Source organism: Paroedura picta, chromosome 1 (assembly GCF_049243985.1).
Source record: "Paroedura picta isolate Pp20150507F chromosome 1, Ppicta_v3.0, whole genome shotgun sequence".
Lineage (NCBI taxonomy): Eukaryota > Metazoa > Chordata > Lepidosauria > Squamata > Gekkonidae > Paroedura > Paroedura picta.
This window is the reverse complement of record NC_135369.1, coordinates 195,057,353-195,079,002: the sequence shown is the minus strand read 5'-3', so window position 1 is coordinate 195,079,002 and position 21,650 is coordinate 195,057,353. Positions and strand designations below refer to the sequence as shown.

At 49.0% G+C, this 21,650-nt stretch overlaps 1 protein-coding gene across 11 annotated transcripts in view; it reads right to left on the bottom strand.

The window, feature by feature from the left end:
• Nucleotides 1-10,307, bottom strand: part of AFTPH (aftiphilin) — a 202,522-nt gene extending 192,215 nt beyond the window's left edge. For 3 of the 11 annotated variants that reach the window (XM_077315751.1, XM_077315698.1, XM_077315708.1), the window contains exon 1: nt 10,090-10,305. The gene's annotated coding sequence lies outside the window, so the exon portion shown is untranslated. The other 8 variants (XM_077315725.1, XR_013227129.1, XR_013227128.1 and 5 more) reach the window with 8 other exon arrangements.
• Nucleotides 10,308-21,650: the final 11,343 nt, after the last annotated feature.

Genomic DNA, 21,650 nt, shown 5'->3' with positions numbered 1-21,650 from the left:
ACTGACTGGTTTGTTCGCCTTGCAGTCCAAGGGACTCGCAAGAGTCTTCTCCAGCACCAGAGTTCAAAAGCCTCAATTCTTTGACGCTCGGCCTTCCTTATGGTCCAACTTTCGCAGCCATACATTGCAACTGGGAAGACCATAGCCTTGACTAAACTCACTTTTGTTGGCAGGGTGATGTCTCTGCTTTTTAGGATGCCGTCTAGATTTACCATAGCTTTCCTCCCCAGGAGCAAGCATCTTTTAATTTCTTTGCTGCAGTCCCCATTCTTTGCTGCAGACCGCCCTTTTAAAGTGTTAAAAATCGATAACTCCTGATCCTTCCTCCTAGAGAATTACAATGGTTTGTGCTGGAATTATAGTGCTGACTCTTATTGTGAACAACAAAAATTGAGTCCAATAGTAACTTTAAGACCAACGAAGATTTATTCGAGGTTTGAGCTTTCAAGTGCAGGCACTCTTCATCGGACAATGGAGGAAGGATCATAACCATACAGATATAAGGAGAAAGTAAATTAGTGGCAAATTAGTAAACTGTGTCATATCAGCTAAATTAAGCCATATTATGCCATATGATAACTCTTTGCTAAAAGAGCTGATCAGTCCTTTTGAGTTCAGTTGTAGTTCACAAAAACACTGGAGAAATAAAACTGTCCACATTAGTAATTAACGGCAGACACTTTCTCAGTTGTTGCTGGCCCCATCTGTCTCCACCCAAGCGTGGAAGCATCCCTGCAAGTGACAAGCTGTGCTGGCCAGTTATCTTGTCCTGAAACCACAGAGTTAAATCCAAAAAGCATTACACATTACTAACATGGACAGTGGATATTATAACACAGTTTACTAATTTGCCACTAATTTACTTTTGCCTTATATCTGTATGCTTACGATCCTTGTTCCATTTTGTCTGAGGAAGAGTGCATGCACTCAAAAGCACAGATCTTGAATAAACCTTTGATGATCTTAAAGATGCCTGATTGGACTCAATTTTTGTTGTGCTACTTCAGACCAACACGGCTACTCCCAGCATAAATAAAGGCTAAAGACTAACTTGCCTTCCATAAACCATTTCCTGCCCCCAGCTCATTTTCCACAAATACTTCAGGACAACATGACCATATATGGTCATATCATCCTATAAATGTTTAACAGTTAAAATAAAAATAATTGACTCCCACCTATTCAGGAAAACTTCCCAGGCTGTCAAGAAACTCCAGGGATTCACAAAATCCTGGCCCAGATTGCAGCCTGACACGCTTAACTCCTACATCACAGTGGCTAAAACATATTTAGGCAAGGCCGCACCAAGTGGGACTTCAAATATTAAAGTCAGACTAACAGGTCAACCACATGCAAAGATGCCCCCATGATCCCACTGCACTTAGGCTGGAGGAACCGTGACTGGGATGGGCCAGGCTACACCCCTCATCAGATCCTGGAAGCTGAGCAGGGTCACCCCTGGCTATTATTTGGCTGAGACCACTAAGGAAGCCCAGAGCTGCTCGGAATTCCTCTTGCCTTGAACCCCCCTCCCTCCAGTGGTTCCCGGAAGTCCACTTGGCTTTTATAGCCCATCCCCAAATCTAGAGTAACTTGCCCAGGACAGTGCTGCCAAAGTGTTTTGCCAGCGGGTGAATAAATGAGAGAAATAACATTTCTGGCAGCATTCGTACAGGTGCCAACGCCAAATCCTGAGAACTCCAGTCTCGGACTTCACTCTGCAAGCGCTCTTACTTATTAAATTCTGTCCAATATTGAATTCCAAAATTAAGTCACTTAGGATAGCAAACTCCAATGCAGTGTTGGATGATAGCTATTATATATGTGGGACAAACATTCAGTAATGAATTTGAGAGGGGACCAGATCATTTCAGATCTGGAATCATAGAATCACAGAGTTGGAAGGGACCTCATGAGTCATCTAGTCCAACCCTGCACTATGCAGGACACTCACATCCGTATCACTCAACTTCTGTAACCTGCCACCCCCTTGAAACTTCACAGAATCAGCCTCTCCATCAGATGGCTATCCAGCCTGTTTAAAAATTTCCAAAGATGGAGAACCTGAGCACTAGTACAGGTGCCTTTGGCTTATTGTACATATTTTTCTTCCCTTTTCAGCTTGGCCTGAACAACGCAGTTTGATCTGGTTCATGGTAGGTGTTACTTTGTTTTCCCCCAACTACGGGAGGTGGATCAGAGAGATAAAACAAGCTATTGTATTCAAGCTTCTCTGTGCCAAACTGTAATGGCAGACGCATTTGAGTTGTGTCAACAACCAGAACCTGCTCGCGCAGATGTGTCAAAGAAGTCAGAAATGCAGCATAACACAAAGTTCTCCCTATGGCCACACCTTCCTTCGCCCTTTATGCCCAAATGAAATGAATAAGAAAATAAAGATTTATCCAATCTGTACTGCTAGATAACCGGGGCCCTGACCTGGGTGGCCCAGGCTATCCGTATTTCATCAGATCTCAAAAGCAAAGCAGGGTCAGTCCTGGTTAATGCTTAGATGGGAGACTGCCAAGTCAGCCCAGAGGCAAGCAGAGGTAAACCTCTGAAAATCAAAAAACCCTGTGAAGTAGACATAAATCAGCTGTGACTTGATGGCACTTCCCACCACCAGATAAGCAGGGTGACCCCAGGAAAAGGAGACTGAGTTTTTAACTCTAGTATCCATGACGCTCATCGGCTGCAATTCACAGATCTTACCAACTGCTTTGCTTATTGCTCAGTTCCATCTCGACTCGACTGAGCCCTTTCTGGCTACTAACCTCCCTACCCTCTTTCTCCCTGTAAGGCTTGATAAAGTCTGTTTTGGTGTATCTGAACAACTGCACATGCACACAAAAGCTTATGCCCAGAATTAAACTTTGCTGGTCAGAAAGGCAGCCCTTGACTCAAACATTGTTCTCCACTTTACAAGAAGTGCAGCCCACATGAGAAATACCCAGAGAGGAAAAGATGAAGACCATTCGGCGTTACACGGGCTCAGGGGCTGCCAAACTGTCTGAGCCTGCAGGGTCTTTCTGACACAGCATGGTGGGCCCAGCCACCAAACGGCAGGACAAAATGCAGAGTGGGGTCATGCCTAGCTCTGAGAGTAACTCTTCAGCATTTCAGGAGGCAAAAGCTCCATTTAACAAGAGGCTTGCTTGTGCTTCTTCAGATTAGTCATTTTAGCAGATGACCTTTGTTGATTTGAAAAGTGATTTCATATTTAGAGCATGCTGAGGTCAACACTGCCGCAAATCAGTGCCTTGGAAGTGTTTTAAGAATATCCCAGAAAAGCCACATGTTGGTAAAATGACTTGTACAGGACACCAGCAATGTGGACAGCTTTTCCACCAGAGCAGGCACCAACAACACAGGCAGGATATTTTTTTCTGGCACAGTGGGTGGTAATGACACTCCCAAAGCATTTACTGATGGCCCCAGAAGGCCAGCATGATGAAGTTATCAATAATTTAGAACAGACAACTCCCCCTTGCAAGAGGATAAGAAGCAGCCTTTGCTTAAAAAGGCAGCCACACAGGTGTAGGGAGGGGGAGAATAGAATGGCAGGTAGTTTCACCTTCCTGCCACCGCTCCCAACTCTCAGAAGCAACTTAAGTCAAAGGTTACACCAGGGCAGCTGGATACTGCCCTTATTCAGTTCTGGGTGTGCTGGATCAAAAATGTATCTTACATTATTACGGTTCTGCCAGCAGGCTCCCCAGCACAACCTCCCTGTTCTTAAGGAGGCTGGCTTGGAAACAGGTAGCTCAAGAGTAATCTGATGGAAGAAGAGGAGAGGCCCTGGGGCTTAGTGGCAGAGCATCTGCCTGGCACGCAGAAGGTCCCAGGTTCAATCCCCAGCATCTCCAGCTGAAAGGACCAGGCAGGAGGGAATGGGAGAGACCTTGACCTGAGAACCCTGGCTCAGTGGCAGAGCCTCTGCTTGGTAGGCAGAAGATACCAGGTTCAATCCTCAGCATCTCCACTTAAAAAGGACCAAGCAGGAAGGGATGGGAAAGGCCTTGACCTGAGACCTTGGCTCAGTGGCAGAACCTTTGCTTGGCAGGCAGAAGGTCCCAGGTTCAATCCCCGGCATCTCCAGCTGAAAGGATGAGCTAGTGAGTGTTGTGAAAGGCCCAGTCTGAGACCCTGGAGAGCCACTGCCAGTCTGAACAGACAACACGGACTTTGATGGACCAGCAATCTCCACCAGCATAAGGCAGCTTCAAGTGTCCAAGAAGCTTTCCCAACCACTGCAATCTCACCATTTACGCTTCTTGCCAAACAGGCAGCACAAATTACCTCCAGGAATCAATATTATTATTATCATTATCATTATCATTATTATTATTATTATTGTATTTTTAGACCGCCCTTCTCCAAATAGGTCTCAGGGCGGTTTACAACATAAAACACAATAAAATCCCCATAAAAACCTCAATTAACATCAACAAAAGTTACATATAACATATAAGCGGCGGTGGTCACAATTCTGATATTAGTTACCCAAGTTCCCCCCAAGTTCAGCCTGGTGGGGAGAATAATATTCAGAAGAGGGTGGCACCAATACAATAGATCTAACAATGATCTCGATGTTAGAGATCTCAATATTGGAGGGGATCCTCTAATGGATTTGTGGGAGAGCTGCCCTGGCCTCAACCATAGGCCTGGCAGAAGAGCTCCGTCTTACAGGCCCTGCGGAAAGCTGGTAGATCCCGCAGGGCCCTTAGCTCTTCTGGGAGCTCATTCCACCAGGTTGGGGCCAGGACTGAAAAGGCCCTGGCCCGGGTCGAGGCCAGGCAAACATCCCGTGGGCCCGGGACAACCAGTAAATTCATACCCGCAGAGCGGAGTGCTTGCGGGGGGCATAAGCAACCAAGCGGTATCAACACTTTACCCATCGACAGACCTAATCCAATTCAAGTGGGTAGCTATGTGGGCCTGAAGCAGCAGAACCAAGTCTGAATCCAGGGATACCTTGAAGACCAGCTAAGTTCTTCTTCAGATATAGACCAAACCAGAGCCCTTCAGTAACCAATATCTTAACCCAAAACTTCCCCATCAGGATATTAAAATTCAGATTTACAACAGATACACACACACACAAAGAAACACCATGTTGCACTTCGCTTAGCCAGGATAAACTTACATCATCTATCATATGTCACTGGATTGCACTGAAACAGGTCGCTTTAGCAGAAACACTATAGTACCTCTATACCATCAGTGTTTGAATAAAGGCTCCCATCTTCCATTCGCTAAGGGAAACCTGAACTCCTGCTATTAGATTTCATTCCAGCTACCTGATACAGTTGGCTAACCTTCCAGCTTAACAAGCACCTCACTGAATGTTGGCCTCACGCACTTTAGGCAGACTATACAACGCAGCTGGTATAGAACAGGGAGGGTTGTCATTTGTCTGGACAAAAAAGCCCTGCCCCTTTAACAAAGCCATAAATGTGTGAAAATGGACAGGCAAAGCTTCCCATGGCATGGAGTAACCTCATCAATACCCTCCGCTATTAAGGGGCCTGGACATTTCCCCTGCAAAGACAAGAGGGAAAGACAGACACCACTTTCCACTGTGCATCAGGTGGTTTGTAATGTTGGCCCTTTTCTGTTTCTATGAGCTACTCAAAAACACTCCTAGATCTTTCACCACTTCTGTTCAACCTACACATTAATAGCCAATGTGGAAACTTCTTTCCATCTCCTTCTGAGCAGCAACTTCACAGAATCAGTTACTCTGATACTTGACTATGTACAGAAGTTACAAATATTTTACTTAATTAATCTGGCTTTTAATAGACTCTACATGCTTTTAACAGACCAGAGGTCCCCCCCCCCCCGGCAGTGGGAGGATCTAGGGGGAAGTGAAGAATTTTGGGGCAGAAGGAGGGTAGCAGTCTGATGCTTCCTGCTGCAGCCATGTTTTCCCAGTGAGAGACATTCTAAGGTGCTTACCACTGCTTGCCTTTGGGTAGTAACAACCCTGGACTTCCTTGGTGGTCTCCCAACCTACTGCTGACCAGGACCAAGTCTGCTTAGCTTCCTGAAGAAAATGACAGCTTCAGAAGGACTGTTTATGCACTGGGAACTTCACTGCCCCAGCTCTTGTGCAGGAGCACAAGTCGGGGGCGGATGAGGTGCACCGGGCCAAATGTTCCCCCATGTGGGTGCAGGAAGAGGTGGGGCAACCTGCCATGACTAAAACTCCAGCCTGCAGCCTGGCATGAAACCTCCAGTGCATAAACGGTCAAGGTGAGCATATTCTTGCTGAGCCCCTTCCCCTCTTCAGACTCTGTCCTTTCCAGGTTGCACCCAACATCTCCAGGAATTTCTTAACCCAGAGTTAGCAACCCCTTCCAAAAGTCTGGAAGAGCCTTTTCCTGCTTGCTCCAGTCTATGGGATTTTCCACTGCCTGCTTCTCTCTCTCCCTTTCCCCCTATCTGTCTTTCCATGATGAGAACCCAAAGTGGATTTTACAGATGACACCAGGAAAGAGCTATGTGTTTGTTGGTTGCGGTGTGGGGGGGGGGCACATGAGGCATGTGGCCTGGGAGCCAAGGGGGCAACCCAAAAATGTTTAGGAGCCACTGACATAGACCTTCCCAGTGTTGTTTTGATGACATGACAGGACTGAAGCCACCTTGGGACAATGGGGCCTGCTTCACACTTCAAAAGGCAGATGCTAGCAATGAAGGGGAGAGGATTTAAGCGGTCCATGTTTGAAAATTGAGGAATTAGAGGCTAACTTACACACATACACAAAACCCTCTTCAAGTTGAACAGAACTGAAATCCACATATATTGGCAAAGCTTACATTCAACTTCTCCCTCCTGGAGGAGCACAAAATCCACGCTCCTCCTCTCCTGCTTTTAATATTTCCCTTCTAAAACCAGCATGGCACAGCTGATGCCAACTTTCTTTCCCGTCCTAGCATGACTTTTACCCACCATGCAAAATTTTTAAAGCATCTCCCAAAATGGAACAAAGCCACAATCTCCAAAGTACGTGGATGAACAGACAGTCAAATAGTAAAGCAAAAATACAAGAGTCAAGCCAGTCCCTTCATCCACCAACCTGTTGTCTGGAAAATTCCATGCAGTGATCCTGCAGTGATCCTAGGCCACAACTTCCCTCCCTCATCACATGAGATGATTTTGCCCTGTTGAGTATGATTCCCCTTGCAAGAGAAGACTGAGAAGTGGGAATTGAGCAGTTCAGCCCTCTCTTTATCACCTGTTACAATGTCACTTTCTGGTCCCCGCAATTGTCCTACCATGTCCCTATTCTTTTTCTTACTTTGAATATAACTAAAGAACCCTTTTTTGCTGTTTTTAGCATTTCTTGATAGCCAAGCTTATATTGTGCTTTAGCTTCTGGATGGGAGTCCACCAAAGAAGTCCAGGGTTTCTGTGCAAAGTCAGACAATTGCAAACCACCCATGTTTGTCTTGCCCTGGAGGGTCCAATCTCATCAGCTCTCAGAATCTAAGTGGGGTCAACTCTGGTCAGCATGTGGATGGGAGATCACCAAAGTCGTCCAGGGTCATGATGCAGAGAAAGGCAATGGCAAACAATCTCTGAACATTTCTTTCCCTGAAAACGCCATGGGGTCGCAACAAATTGGCTGTGACTTGAATGCACTTTCCGCCACCAAGTTAATGTGTGCTGCACTTGAACACAAAGAACTGCTAAGAAACAAGTTATTTCATTTAAAGCATCAGTAGCGCTTCGCCTCCTAGGGGTCCTCAGCATACCTGTGAATCTTAATAAAGAAGCGGAATGTGATCAGAAGTTCTTCCATGAATACACAGCATTATGATAAAGGCAGGGCAAATTATTAGGCAGGAACATCTTTGTTAATGCAAATAATTACAGGTACCCATAGGGAAAAAAACATGTCAGCTTCATGATCCAGCACCAACTGCTCTGAAGTCTCCTTTCATGTGTGTGTGTAGTGCCATCAAGTCACAGTTGACTTATGGTGACTGCAGGGTTTTCAAGGAAAGAGGCATTCAGAGGTGGTTGGCCATTCCCTGCCTCTGAAGAGCAGCCCTGGACTTCTCTGGTGGTCTCCCATCCAACTACTGACCAGGGCTGCCTCTGCTTACCTTCCGAGATCTGACCAGCCTGAGCTATCCAGGTTAGCCCAAAGTCTTCTTGCCTTGTTTTAAATATTAAGGTGTTCTTTCCCATTACTTATGCAAAAGCAGTTCTGTGGCTGAAACAGAAGATATCCATTTCTCTTCCTCTTGCTTGCATGTTAGAAATATATTTGTTGTCATATTTAGTAAGGCAAATAATCCAATGGGATTGTTCTGCAAAAGACGGCAGTGGGGTTTGCTACTTTCTTCAGGCTCCCTTTGGTCAATAGGGACAAAGCTGAAGAACAGTACTGAGAGTAAATAAAGCAAAAGCAAGTTACTGCTCCAACAGCTTCAGCATTTCCTCAGGATTCATTTCAAAGGTAGAAATAGTACACCTGAAAAGAAGAGATGGTAACTCAGAGTGGGGTGAAAGGGAAAACCTAGATTTCTCTTGTTCCAATAAAAAGACAACCCAACATTCACAGGTTTGACTGCTTTGTTTAGGTTAGCTCATTGTAGCTTTGTGGTAAATCCTCAGCACAGAAGGTAAAAATAAGGGTTTTTAAGGGATGTGCCCCAAATTATACAAGTTTATCTTTCAGGAGTTAAATAAGTAGCTTCTCCATTCACATCATGAACTAGGGGTAATACAAAGTAAGAGGTACCAGAATTAAGATTCCCAGCCCAATGGAAGGCAGGCTGCCCCTCTACCAATGGTCAAGTGTCCCTAAATGGCTTCATTTCTGTTACAATCTGTTTCAGAACCAATTTCATAACAGTGTAATGTATCTGGTGGATGGCCTAAAACAGCTACGAAGAAGGAAGTTTATTTTCCTTGCTGTCCCCAAAAGAGCCATTGTGCACAGCTCTCAATCATGCACACACACACACACACACAGAGAGAGAGAGAGACACACACACACACACATTCAGACAGAAGAATGAAATGAAGACTTGTCTCCCTATCAGTACCCCATGAGTTGGGCTTCATAGGACCACTCTGAATGAGGTGATGGACCAACAGCCCGTTCTATCCTTAGATTTCCTCTTTGGTGACTGTTCTATAAGCACCCCTCGAAGATCATTTTCCAGGCACCAAAAATCAAAACCTTACAGCAATCTTTATAAAACTGAAATTCCTTTTCCTCCTCCAAATTTCCCGATGTGCTTCAGCACAGTCCTTTTTGTGTCTGTTCATTCTCTTGCTAGTCAGTTTGAGGTTAGTTTCTGCTTCTATCCTGTAAAGAGTACCCAAAACGTTTTTAATGTACTCCCCAAGGCACTCCACAAACACACTTGGCATGGTGACCTGCCAGGTGTGGCAAAGGTTTGCAGCACGTCTATTACAATATATTAATTATAAACAGATCTATAATTGAAAAGCCATCGTAATTCACACATGAAGCTGCCTGCTGCTAAAGGAGACCCTTGGTCCACCCAATTCAGCATCCTCAGACTGGCAGGAGCTCTCCAGGGTCTGGAGGAAGGTCTTTCCCCTCCCCTCCCGCCAGGATTCCGGGGAGTGAACCGGGGCCCTTCTGCCTGCCAAGCAGAGGCTCTTCCATGCGGCTACGGTCCCTGTCCAGCGCCTGGGCAACAGTCTTCGGCGTCCCCTGCCACGCGCTCCTTTCCTCTGGAAATGCCGGGACGGAGCCTGCCCGCTTGGCCATGCCTCCGCCCCCCCCCCCCCGGTCAGCCACCCGAAAGGGCCCGTCTGGAGCCACGTAACAGGCGCAGTCCCAGCCGGGCAGCAGGCCGGCCGGCCGCCTCCCCGGGAAACCCCCCCGCAGGCCGGCTCCTCAGCCGGGCCACGGCCTCCCTCCTCCTCCTCGTCGCCCCGTTCCGGTGGAGGGCCGCGCCCGCCCCAGAGGGAGGGAGGGAGGGAGGGAGGGGGGGAGGCAGGCAGGCCTGCGGGGCCCTCCGGAGCGCCGTGCCCGGGAGGGCGGGGGGTCCCGTCCCCATGGCGACCGAGCGGCGAGGCCCCGGCCCCCTCCTCACCTCAGGGCCGCAGGGCCGGGCATGGCCGAGCCGGGAGTCCCGCGGCGGAGACGGCGGCCGTCAGGGCAGCTCCATCCGGCACTCAGCCCTTCCTTCCTCCCTTCCTTCCTCCGTCGCCGCCCCGCGGCCGCCCCCTTAGCCCATTTTCTCCCGGCATGCCGCGCGCCCCGCAACGCTCGCAACGGCCGGACGCCGGGAAGGCGCCCCGCCCCTCCTGGGGGATGCGTCAGTTCCGGCAGCCGAGGGGCGCGCGGCTGAGCGTGGGGAACCCACACTTCCGGCCCTAAACCGACCCCAGAGGGTTCCCCTCCCGACGCTCGGATGGACGAGGGGGGCGGCGCCGCGAGGCCCGTGGAGACATGGAGGGAGGGGCCAGTCACGGGCCCTTTCTGGCCGGAGGGTCGCACCGAGGGGTTTCCCCGCTCCCCTTCGACGACGACCTCAACGAGGCCCAACGGCCATCCCGGATCCGGGGTCGGAGTGACGCTGAGCGATGCGGCAGCCATTTTGGAAGCGGGAGAGCGAGGCTTAGGAAGGGTGGAAGGCCAATGGAAGCCGAGGCAGCCATGATGGAGAAGGGCAGAGAGGAAAGAGCGGACCGCGGCTCTGACGTCAGCGGCCGCCTCGCCGTCGTATTGCCCCGGTGGATGCCAACGCCCCGGAAAGCCCTGGAGACCGCGCGTCTCAACGCTGCAACATGCATCAGGACACTTGGCGACCCCGAGAGTGGCCGGAAGAAAAAGATGTCCTTGATGGGGTGGCTTCCTACATGAGACTCACAGTCTGTGAAGGAGACACTCGATTTAAAGGCGCGGCCACAGTTTATTAGGGCCAGTTTGGAAGTAATCCAGATTCTCTGGAGAAATGGCCTCCTGGAGATATGGGGGAAGTATAGAGGGGCCCAAGACGTAAGATAAAGATAAAGAGCGGGAAATAAAAACCTGCAAGAAGACACAAGAAGAAGAAAAGAGATCCGATTGGTTTACTTATATGCAACGGACACCTAAGATCAAAAAGAATCAAAGGAATTCTGAGCGAGCCAGCTGAATTTGAAAAGTTGATAATGCAAGACAAACGGCATCTTTGGAGTGGAATTTATAAACTTCTGCATAAATATGAGACAGAACAGGTGAAAACCTGCATGATCAAGTGGATGCAATACTTTGGGGTGATTATTATCGTGGAGGGAAGGGAACAACCAGGGTGTCAAAATGTGAAGTTGACAAAAGGCCTCGTGAAAATGGACATCAGTTGCTTTACAGGTGGCATGTGACACCTAAGGTTGTTGGCAAAATGCCTAAACAAACTGATGGTACATGTTGGAATCATCAAGATGGTATCAGATCCTTCTTTCATATGTGGTGGAATTGTAAACTGATAATTTGCAAACTGTAAGCTTGTATTAGTCCCCAAATGCATGTTGTTAAGCATTTTACCCCCAAGTAGACCTAATCAGAATGCCGAATTCTTTGTTTCATGCAGCAGCAGCAAGGCTCATTGCTACAAGACTTTCAAATGAATATCTGAAATTTCGGCAGAATTTCCCAAACTTTTTAATATTATTGCTAAAAATAAATATATATATTAAAAATAAATATAAAATTACTCTCCCTGTCTAGGGAGACTCAAATCACAAAAGGAGCAAACACCCTATCTGGATCCAAACCACCTTGTCATGGTGATCCATGCAATCCATGGCCATAATTGAGAAATTACAAATGCTGCTGCCCAATTCACCAGGAAACCATGGAGGGTACATATAAGAGCACTTTTGCAGCAACTGCATTAGCTCCCAGTGGAGTTCTGAATTCGGTCCAAGGTTTTAGGGCTGTTTCAAGGCCATCTGGGACCTACATTATCAAATGAACTGCCTGTCTGAATGTGTCTCCCGGAGAATGCGGCAATCAGCAATTCTGCCCCGAAGAAGCACCACTGGCCTCCACCACGGCCAGGACCCTCTCGGTCCTGGCCCCCACCTGATGGAACGAGCTCCCGGAGGAGATCAGGGCCCTGATGGTGCTAGCACAGTTCCACACGGCCTGCAGGATGGAGGTTTTTTTCCAGGCTTATGGTTGAGGCCAGAAGGCCAAGAAGAGCAGGTCACCATATGGGCCTTCCCGACTGGTTTGGGGACTCCTCCGAGGGAAGCCTGCAGGCAGAGACTCCGCAGATATCTCATGTTGGTGTTTTAGTCATTTTGAAGTAACTAGGTGTTTTACTGGCTTTATTTTACAATGTCAGTCTCCATGCTTAGATGACAGGTTCATGAGAAGAAGCTGATAAGCTTAAAAAATAACGAATAAGAAATAAGAAACCAACAGCCATTTTGTTAAATGAGTGTGAATTGAACACAATATTTTTCTAACAAACATTTTTGATTCCTGACTTTGAGCTTCTTTGGACAGTGATTTCTGTTTTCCAGCCTCCAAGTGGTGGGTGGAGATACAGCTGATCTCTGGGCAACAGAGACCAGGCAACAGAGATCAGGCCCCTGGCTCCAAGGAGGGATATCTGGCCTCACCCAGGGCCACGGCATTTTCTGTCCTGGCCTCTTCCTGGTGGCATGAGCTCCCGGAGAACACCAGGGCCCTGTCAGAGTTAGCATAATTCTGCAAGGCCTGAAGGCGGAGCTCTCCCACCAGGCTTTTGGTCTGGGCCAAAGCTAACATCTTGTTATCTACCTATTTAAGGCCCCACCCACTCACCTGTCCACCTATCTATGCATCGATATAATCCTGAAATTCAACACTCACAATAGACATTCTACGAGTGTATCGCTGTTTTAATCTGTCACTATTTATTTAAATTAATTGTAATTTTTATCTATTTTATTTATTTACTAGGGGCAAAGCCCGTTGTCTCCAAGAATACAACGGGTGCTAGAGCTTGGCAGTGGGAAGAGGAAGGGGAGGAGTTGTCCAGTCTGTAAATGCATGGGGTTGAATGTGTGTGTTGTGTGGGAGGTTGTGGTGGCATGGTGAGGCCATGGGTGTGGAGATATGGGTGTCAAGAACCTGTGGTGTGGAATGTTCGTTGATTGTGGGAGAGGACTGACCTTTGGGAATTGTGGCATAGTGGTTACAGATGAGCTTTCCAGAGCCATGTCCTCAGATATGTGAAGGGAAAATCAGACTGGAGACTCTTCTTAGGGGAAGATTACATGGCAACCAATTCCCCCCAGTTCTGCGTCATTTTCCTTCTTGTGTGAATTAGGCCACATTCACCGAAATGCCCCTCTGCCCTAATACACATGGGGTAGTCACAGTACACAGGTGTCCACCCTGTTACTTCTGTCTCCCATGTTTTCACTGTTGGTAAAATGTTATGTGCCCACATGCTTCTCTCATGGTTGCTCCTTAGAAGAACGGATTTTTGTACCCTGTTGCTTACTACCCAAAGGAGTCTCAAAGCGGTTTACAAACACCTTTTCCATTTGTCTCTCCACAATAGTCAACCTGTGAAGTATGTAGGGTTGTGAGAGATCTGAGAGAACTGGGAATGGGCCGCAGTGACCCAGCAGGCCTCAGGTGTCTCAAAGCATTTTCCAATCGTCTTCCCCTTCTCTCCCCATAGCAGACTCCCCATGAGGTAGGTGGGGTAGCGAGCCTCACAGGGAAGCTGGCAACCCTAAGAGGAAGACTCTCTGTGCACAGCAGTCTTGGCCTTAACAAGATTTTTAATACTGTTTTTTTATTTGCCAGGCCAAGGTTATTTGCCAGTTACTATTTCAGTGTCTCCAGACATTTACTTGTTCTCTATTCAGTTTCAGGCTGTAAATATTTATTTAGATCTTCCTGCACTTTCCAGACTCACAGGACTGATGCTGGTCTGCCTGTCTGCGCCCCAGAATACAAACAGTTGCTGATAAGGGCTGGCCATAACCCATAGGCCAGGAGGGACACTCCTGCACCACTCCTCCCAACTGCAGGCAAAAATGGCTCATTTGAAGGCTGGACTCTGAGGCATTGTACGATTTTGAAGTCCCACCTCCAAACCTCCAGGAATATTTCCAACCCAGGGGTAGCCAACCTACAGGTGTGGCCTGGAGAGCTCCTGGAATTACAGCTCACCTGCAGAGTGGTAGAGAAGAAACATTTAAGGCTTCCCACACAAGTTGTTGTTAAATTGAAAGACTTGAGGCCTACTGCACAGGGTTGTTGTGCAGATGTTGTGCAGATGAAAAAGAGCCAGCTTCCTCTGCAGAATAACGCTGTGCAGTGGCCTCAAATCTGCAGAGAGTTGCAAAGAAGAAAGACATATGGCTTGGCTGTGTCTAACCCCCAGCCAGAGCAGTATTTTAAGTGAGAAGGGGCTTTTCTGCGGCCTCCCTGTCAGGCAACTGTTTGGCAGAAGGGGAAACCCCCCCCCCTCAAAAGGAAGGCCCTCAGGCTCCCCTGTGTTGCTCTTGGAAAGGCCTCCCTCCCTCAGTCAGGGCCTGGCAGAGGCTCCTTCGCAGCAAGCCTGAAGGGAGGGAGGAGGAGGGGAGCACTCTGCAGCCTCCTGCCAGCTCTGCCAGGGTTCTGAGGCAATTTGCAGTTGGACATAGCAGTTAGGACAGCCTTGTGGCAAAAAGGGCTGGCACAGCCTGTCCAAGCCTCTGTTTTCATCCCCCTTGGCAGCCCTGCAGACCTCCTCTCCCTTTGGTGGTCAGGAGCAGACTGGCAGCCAGACTGGGCTGGGTGAATGGAATTTTGGTCTGTCCTGGTGAGGGGCCAATAGGAAGGCACTTTGCGCGCCTCCCCATTGGCTGCTTGGCCCTGGATGGACACTCGGAGGGCCCAATCAGGAGCCGCTTCGCGGCTCCTGATTGGGCCCTCTGAGTTTTTATCCTGGACAGGGCCCGCCCTAACTCCTCCCCAGATAGCCTTACTCTTTTATAGGACCCTGTCCTATTTAAAGATTAGGTTTAAGGCCTGCTGTAGCCCAATTAACAGTGGGTGCTAGCAGGCGGACATCTGGGTGCGGGAGCAGGCCAGTGGAGGGGCGGGGAGTGACGGGCTTTGAAGGGGCCAGCCCCCCTGCCTGTGCCCCCCCGAGTTGGCTGGCTCTCCACGGGCCTTGGAGGCTGGGCCTTCCTTGTTGGCCTGCGGGAAGCCTCCCCTGGCCAGGCCACTCCCCGGCGATCCTGCTGCTGCATCGAGCACCTGAAGCGAAGTCCAGCCTGATGGTCATGGCGGCGCCGGTGCTGCCCCCCCCCGGGCTCACCTGTGTGTGCGGCGGGGTGGGCCCGGAGTCGGGAGCCGCAGCACACGCCTTCTGACTGGCCCCTTGGCCCCGGACTTACAAGCGGAGGGGCCAGTTGCCCCCTCCCCGGACTGACAGTCAGTCCGGGGCCAAGGGGCCAAATAAGGGGTTTCGATCCCGGACTCGGCCCACCCCAACCCCCCTTACAGTTTTACTCAAACTGCTCCCACGGTGCGGTTTACAGATAAATAAATTTGTATACCTGGTTGAGGCCAGGCATGCTTCCCGGGGCCTGGGACCATCAGCAGAACAAAGTGGAGGTAAGTGGTCCTGTGGGTCACGGGTAGACAACCTGTGGTCCTCCAGATGTCCATGGACTACAATTCCCATGAGCCCCTGCCAGCAAATGCTGGGAACTGTAGTCCATGGACATCTGGAGGACCACAGGTTGACTACCCCTGCTGTAGGTAAGTAGGATCCAAGCCACGTATAGCCTTAAAAGTCAAAACCAGTACCTTAAACTCGATCCGGAAATCAACTGGCAACCAGTGCAGCTGCCTCAGCAGTGGCTGAGCCTGGGTCCTTCAGGGTGACTTACGGAGGACCCATGCAGCTGCATTCTGAACCAGAGGCAATTGGGAACAGGGAGAGACCCCAGTGTGATTTGTATTTTATATTTTTTTTTGTACACCACCATGAGCCGGCTCACTTAATTATAATAAAACGATGGACCAAGCCCGTTGCATTCAGGAATACAATGGGCACTAGATCAGGGGGGTGGGGTGGAAGAACTCTGTGGAGAGCCTCCCCCTCCCCCAGGACCTGGAGAGGCTGCAGGCAGCTCTTAGGGAACTCACTGGTAGAGGCAGCTCTCATGCAGCAGGGATCTTGAGCCTCAGAGGGAAGTGGAAGGAGGAGGGCGTGGTTAGGGGTGGGGGAACAGAAGGTGATTGGCTGGCTGCTGGACAGACTGGCAAGCTGGTTGGAGGAGGAAGCACTCAGGGGCGGGACACTCGTGTGAGTGGGTGTGAAGCGCTGATTGGCACTTAAGCCATGAGAAACACTCCTCCCCCAAGGCCTTACCAGAAGTATGAAGTGGAACAGATAAACTAAACTGACCACTCCCCCCCCCCCCCCGGAAAACAGCCACTTTGCAAGGAGAATGGCCACTGAATACCCCACTGAAGTCCCTCCCCTCCCTGGACCCCTTCTCAGGCCCCACCCCCAAATCTCCAGATGTGTCTCCACCCAGAGTTGGCAACCGTGGAAAATGTGGATCAACACCGAATATCCTTTCCTGTCCTCAAGCAGCCAGCCTCGTGTGGACTCGGTCTCAAGGCAACCTCCCCACTGCCTGTTCAGACTCAGGTTGCCAACTCGGTGCTGGGAAATTCCTGGAGATTTGGGGGGGGGGTGCCTGGGGGGAGTGGAGGGGCCTCAGCAGGGATGGGGTGGCCAAACTGGCTCTCCAGATGTCCATGGACTCCTATTCCCACAAGCTCCTGCCAGCATTAGGCTGGCTCTCCCTACCGCCATGCTGGCAGGGGCTCATGGGAATTGGAGTCCATGGACATGTGGAGTGCCACAGTTTGGCCACCCCTGCAATCTGGACACTCCTTGCAGAGCAGTTCTCTCAGAGTGCTCTCAGCCTCCTCTACCTCATACTGTAGAGAGGGGAAGGGGAGGTGCTTTGCTAGGGATGCCAGTCCCCGGGTGGGGCCTGCGGATCCCCTGACTTCACAGCTCATCTCCAGGTGACAGAGATCAGGGGAAATAGGCTGCTCTGGAAGGTAGACTCTGGGGCATTATACACAGGGGTCCTTCCCTGTCCCAAATTCCACCCACCCACGGTTCCACCCCTCTGTGTCTCTGGATATTTCCCAGCCCAGAGACTCCTTCAGCAGGTAAAAAAAGCAGGGTGAAAAAACATCTCTTCTTTTTCTTCCAGCTCTCTGTTTATCTGTTTCTGTGTTTCTGGGACAGCTCACGTGAACAGTGGCTGACAAGCCGTCCCCCAGAGAGTGACCAAGCTGGCTTCTCCACCAATGAGCTACAGCACACGTGCTTTGAGTCCTTGCTCCGGGCCTTTGTATTATTCAGCAGCTGCAGAAATGGCAGGCCACACGCTGCCTGGCATATTAATATTAATGTGTGTGCATTTATAATGGACAAGCACCTAGTGATCTATTACCATCCTGGCTCAGAGAGAACTGAGCCCTGATGAACATTTTTGAAAGGCATTTGCAAATAACATCAAGAGGGAACTGGTATTTACTGGAGACAAGAGCAAGGAAAGAGTGGGCAGTCTATTGCCGTGTAGAGAATCTTGGTGGTTTTGCAGGTTATCTACAGCATTTGACCCTGGACAAGTCTGTCCCTCCCCCCCCCCCCAATCTCCAGGTATAGCCCAACCCAGAGCTGGCATGCATAAGTCTGACTCTGAATAAACTCAAAGCTATTAATCTCCTATTTCTTCTGCTAAATATATATATATATCGATTCATATTCTGGCCACAAGAGGGCAAAACCAAGGAAGGAGCCATTGGTGCTCATGTACAGATGGCCAATTATTGCCTAACATAGAGGGTGGCCAACTTTGGGTTGGGGAATGTATGCATACTTGGGGATGGGACGTGGAAAGGGGTGGGGGGTGCAATAGACTTCATCCTCCAAACCTGCCATTTTCCTCCAGGGATCTCTTGTCTTGCAATTCCAAGATCTGTCCAGCTGCCACCTGGAGACTGGCAACCTCATTCAATGTATGCATTTTTTTTTTCATTTAGGAAGAAAAAAATCACTGAAACATATGAAGAATTGGTTCAGCAGCAGAAAAGACCCAAAGTACAGGGAATTAGTTGATACTCACTTGTTTGGAACATATTCCTCTCCATTTTTATTTTCAGGCATTTATAAAGTTAAAGGAACAGATTAGATAATAGCAGTATTCCAGCAAGATTCTCGACTGTAGTGCAATCCACTACAATCCGACTGTGTGCATCAGACCCAGCGTGACCAACCACCAGATTTGGCCTAGAGATCACCTAACATAAGATCTAATTCAGTGTTCTGAGAGGGTGGACTCTCTGGCTTTGTACCCCCCTCAAGTCTCTTCCAAAATCTCCTGACGTTTCCAAGCCCAGAGCTGGCTAAACTACACTCGCCCTGACTTCACGGGGGGAGACTTATTGGGAAGCTGCTGCTCCAGTGCAGGGGTAGTCAAACTGCGGCCCTCCAGATGTCCATGGACTACAATTCCCATGAGCCCCTGCCAGTTCGCTGGCAGGGGCTCATGGGAATTGTAGTCCATGGACATCTGGACGGCTGCAGTTTGACTACCCCTGCCCCAGTGGGGTCTGTTTCTGGCACAAGATGCTGGCCAAACATTTCCGTAGCTTCCTGGAGAAGGCATGGCACAAACTGTCACCATAGTTTGTGAGCTAAGCGCATTGCACCGGGGGGGGGGGTGTTCTCAGTCCCTCTGATAAGTCTTCTGCCTTCGCACCCACTTTTTCTCAGAGACAAGGTCGTGGAATGGAAGTCCTCAGTTCATACTTATAGGCAGAGTATAGGAGTATCAATCAATCAATAAGCCTTTAATGGCATGAATGATAAAAACAGGGTAACAGTAGATCAGAATAAAATAGCATATTGAAAAGGGGAAAAAAACCCAAAACTCTGTGGCATTGTACCCCAATGAGGTCCTCTCCTCCCCAAACCCCAGCCTCCGAAAACGCCACTCCCAAATACCCACAGATTCCCCAGCTTGGAGTCGACAACCCTACCTATAAAGCACAGGTATGTTTCACAGCTCAGGAACACGGATCAGGCAGCTGCTGGACATATCTGGTGGCACATTCAGCTACTGCCCCCCCGCCCATGTTCAAGGGAGCCGCCTGCATTGTGTTACAGCAAGGAGATGGCTGTATAACGTTACAACTGGCACGAGGCCTGCTCAGTAAGTCATAGAATCATAGAATCATAGAATCATAGAGTTGGAAGGGGCCATACAGGCCATCTAGTCCAACCCCCTGCTCAACGCAGGATTAGCCCTAAGCATCCTAAAGCATCCAAGAAAAGTGTGTATCCAACCTTTGCTTGAAGACTTCCAGTGAGGGGGCGCTCACCACCTCCTTAGGCAGCCTATTCCACTGCTGAACGACTCTGACGGAGAAAAACTTTTTCCTGATATCTAGCCTATATCGTTGTACTTGAAGTTTAAACCCATTACTGCGTGTCCTTTCCTCTGCAGCCAGCAGAAACAGCATCCTGCCCTCCTCCAAGTGAGAACCTTTCAAATACTTAAAGAGGGCTATCATGTCCCCTCTCAACCTCCTTTTCTCCAGGCTGAACATTCCCAAGTCCCTCAACCTATCTTCATAGGGCTTGGTCCCTTGGCCCCAGATCATCTTCGTCGCTCTCCTCTGTACCCTTTCAATTTTATCGATGTCCTTCTTGAAGTGAGGCCTCCAGAACTGCACACAGTACTCCAGGTGTGGTCTGACCAGTGCCGTATACAATGGGACTATGACATCTTGTGATTTTGATGTGATGCCTCTGTTGATACAGCCCAAAATGGCATTTGCCTTTTTTACCGCTGCATCACACTGCCTGCTCATGTTTAGTTTACAATCCACAAGTACCCCAAGGTCTCGTTCACACACAGTGCTACCTAGAAGCGTATCCCCCATCCAGTAGGCATGCTTTTCATTTTTCTGACCCAGATGCAGAACTTTACACTTATCTTTATTAAATTGCATCTTGTTCTCATTTGCCCATTTTTCCATTGTGTTCAGATCTCGTTGAACTCTGTCTCTATCTTCCGGAGTATTTGCCAGTCCTCCCAATTTGGTGTCATCTGCAAACTTGATGAGTAGTCCCTCCACCCCCTCATCTAGATCATTAATAAATATGTTAAAAAGTACCGGGCCGAGCACCGAACCCTGAGGTACCCCGCTACTCACCTCTCTCCAGTCTGATGAAACACCATTGACAACAACTTTTTGAGTGCGGTTCTCTAACCAATTCCCTATCCACCTAACGATCTGAAAATCCAGATTGCAGTCCTTCAACTTATCCATCAGAACATCATGGGGAACCTTGTCAAAAGCTTTACTAAAATCCAAGTAAATGACATCAACCAAATTTCCCCGATCCAGCAAACCTGTTACTTGGTCAAAAAAGGAAACTAGGTTGGTCTGGCAGGACCTGTTGGAGACAAATCCATGCTGACTTCCTTGGATCACCAAATTGTCCTCCAGATGTTTGCAGATCGCTCCCTTTAATATCTGCTCCATTATCTTCCCCACAACAGAGGTCAGACTCACTGGTCTGTAGTTTCCCGGGTCATCCTTCCTCCCTTTTTTGAAGATCGGAATAACGTTTGCTCTTTTCCAGTCCTCCGGGACATCTCCAGTCCTTAAAGAGGTTCCGAAGATGATGGACAAGGGCTGTGCAAGTTCTCTGGAAAGTTCTTTGAGTACTCTCGGGTGCATTTCATCTGGACCAGGGGATTTGAACTCATCCAGTGCAGCTAAATGCCTCTCGACCACCTCTCTATCCATGTTAACCTGCCACCCAGACACTATCCTTTGGCTACAGCCATCTCTAGATGTGCCTAAACACTTAGACCTGTCTGCGTATTCAAAGGAGCAATAAAATTAAGGATTGTTTCTCTGCATCCGGAACTCCTTTGCCTTGTTCTAAAAGGCCAAGAGCCACTCTTGGCGTTTTCAAAGCCACTTCAAGAGAGCATCCTCCAACCTTGTCCCCCTGTTTGCCATGGTTTTATGCTCATTTTTTGTTCTTTGCTGATCCTGAGCGTTCCTAAAGTTAGGGCTGATTTTGCTGAAACCCTTAATTTAGCAGAATCGAGAGCAACACTGTGGTGGAACGCGAGATTTGTCGTTTCCCCTAGCATTGCTGATTATGTAGGAAATGGTTGTTCTGTCCAGGGGTCCTCAACACCGTGCCTGTGGGCACCCAGCTCCTGCCCTCTCCTCTCCTGGGGCTTTTGTCCAGGAGTGTTTCTGACTAGAAGTTTGATGGGCTGTGCAGTTTTTTAAAAAGTTCCTTTGGCACCAGTTGCCACCATAGCACAAGGCTGTGTATTGTGTCACTGGAAATTTGCTAGCAAAGGTGGTAGTGGGGCGGGGGGTGGGGTGGGACATGTCTTGAATGTTCCCAAACCAACTGGCATGACCAAGCTCTGCTTTGGAGGCTTTGTAATATTCAACACATTTTCAGAAATGCAGGCACTCAGCAGGGGTAGTCAAACTGCGGCCCTCCAGATGTCCATGGACTACAATTCTCATGAGCTCCTGCCAGCGTTCAGTTCCCATGAGCCCCTGCTGTACAGATTCTGATTCATATTTTTCACT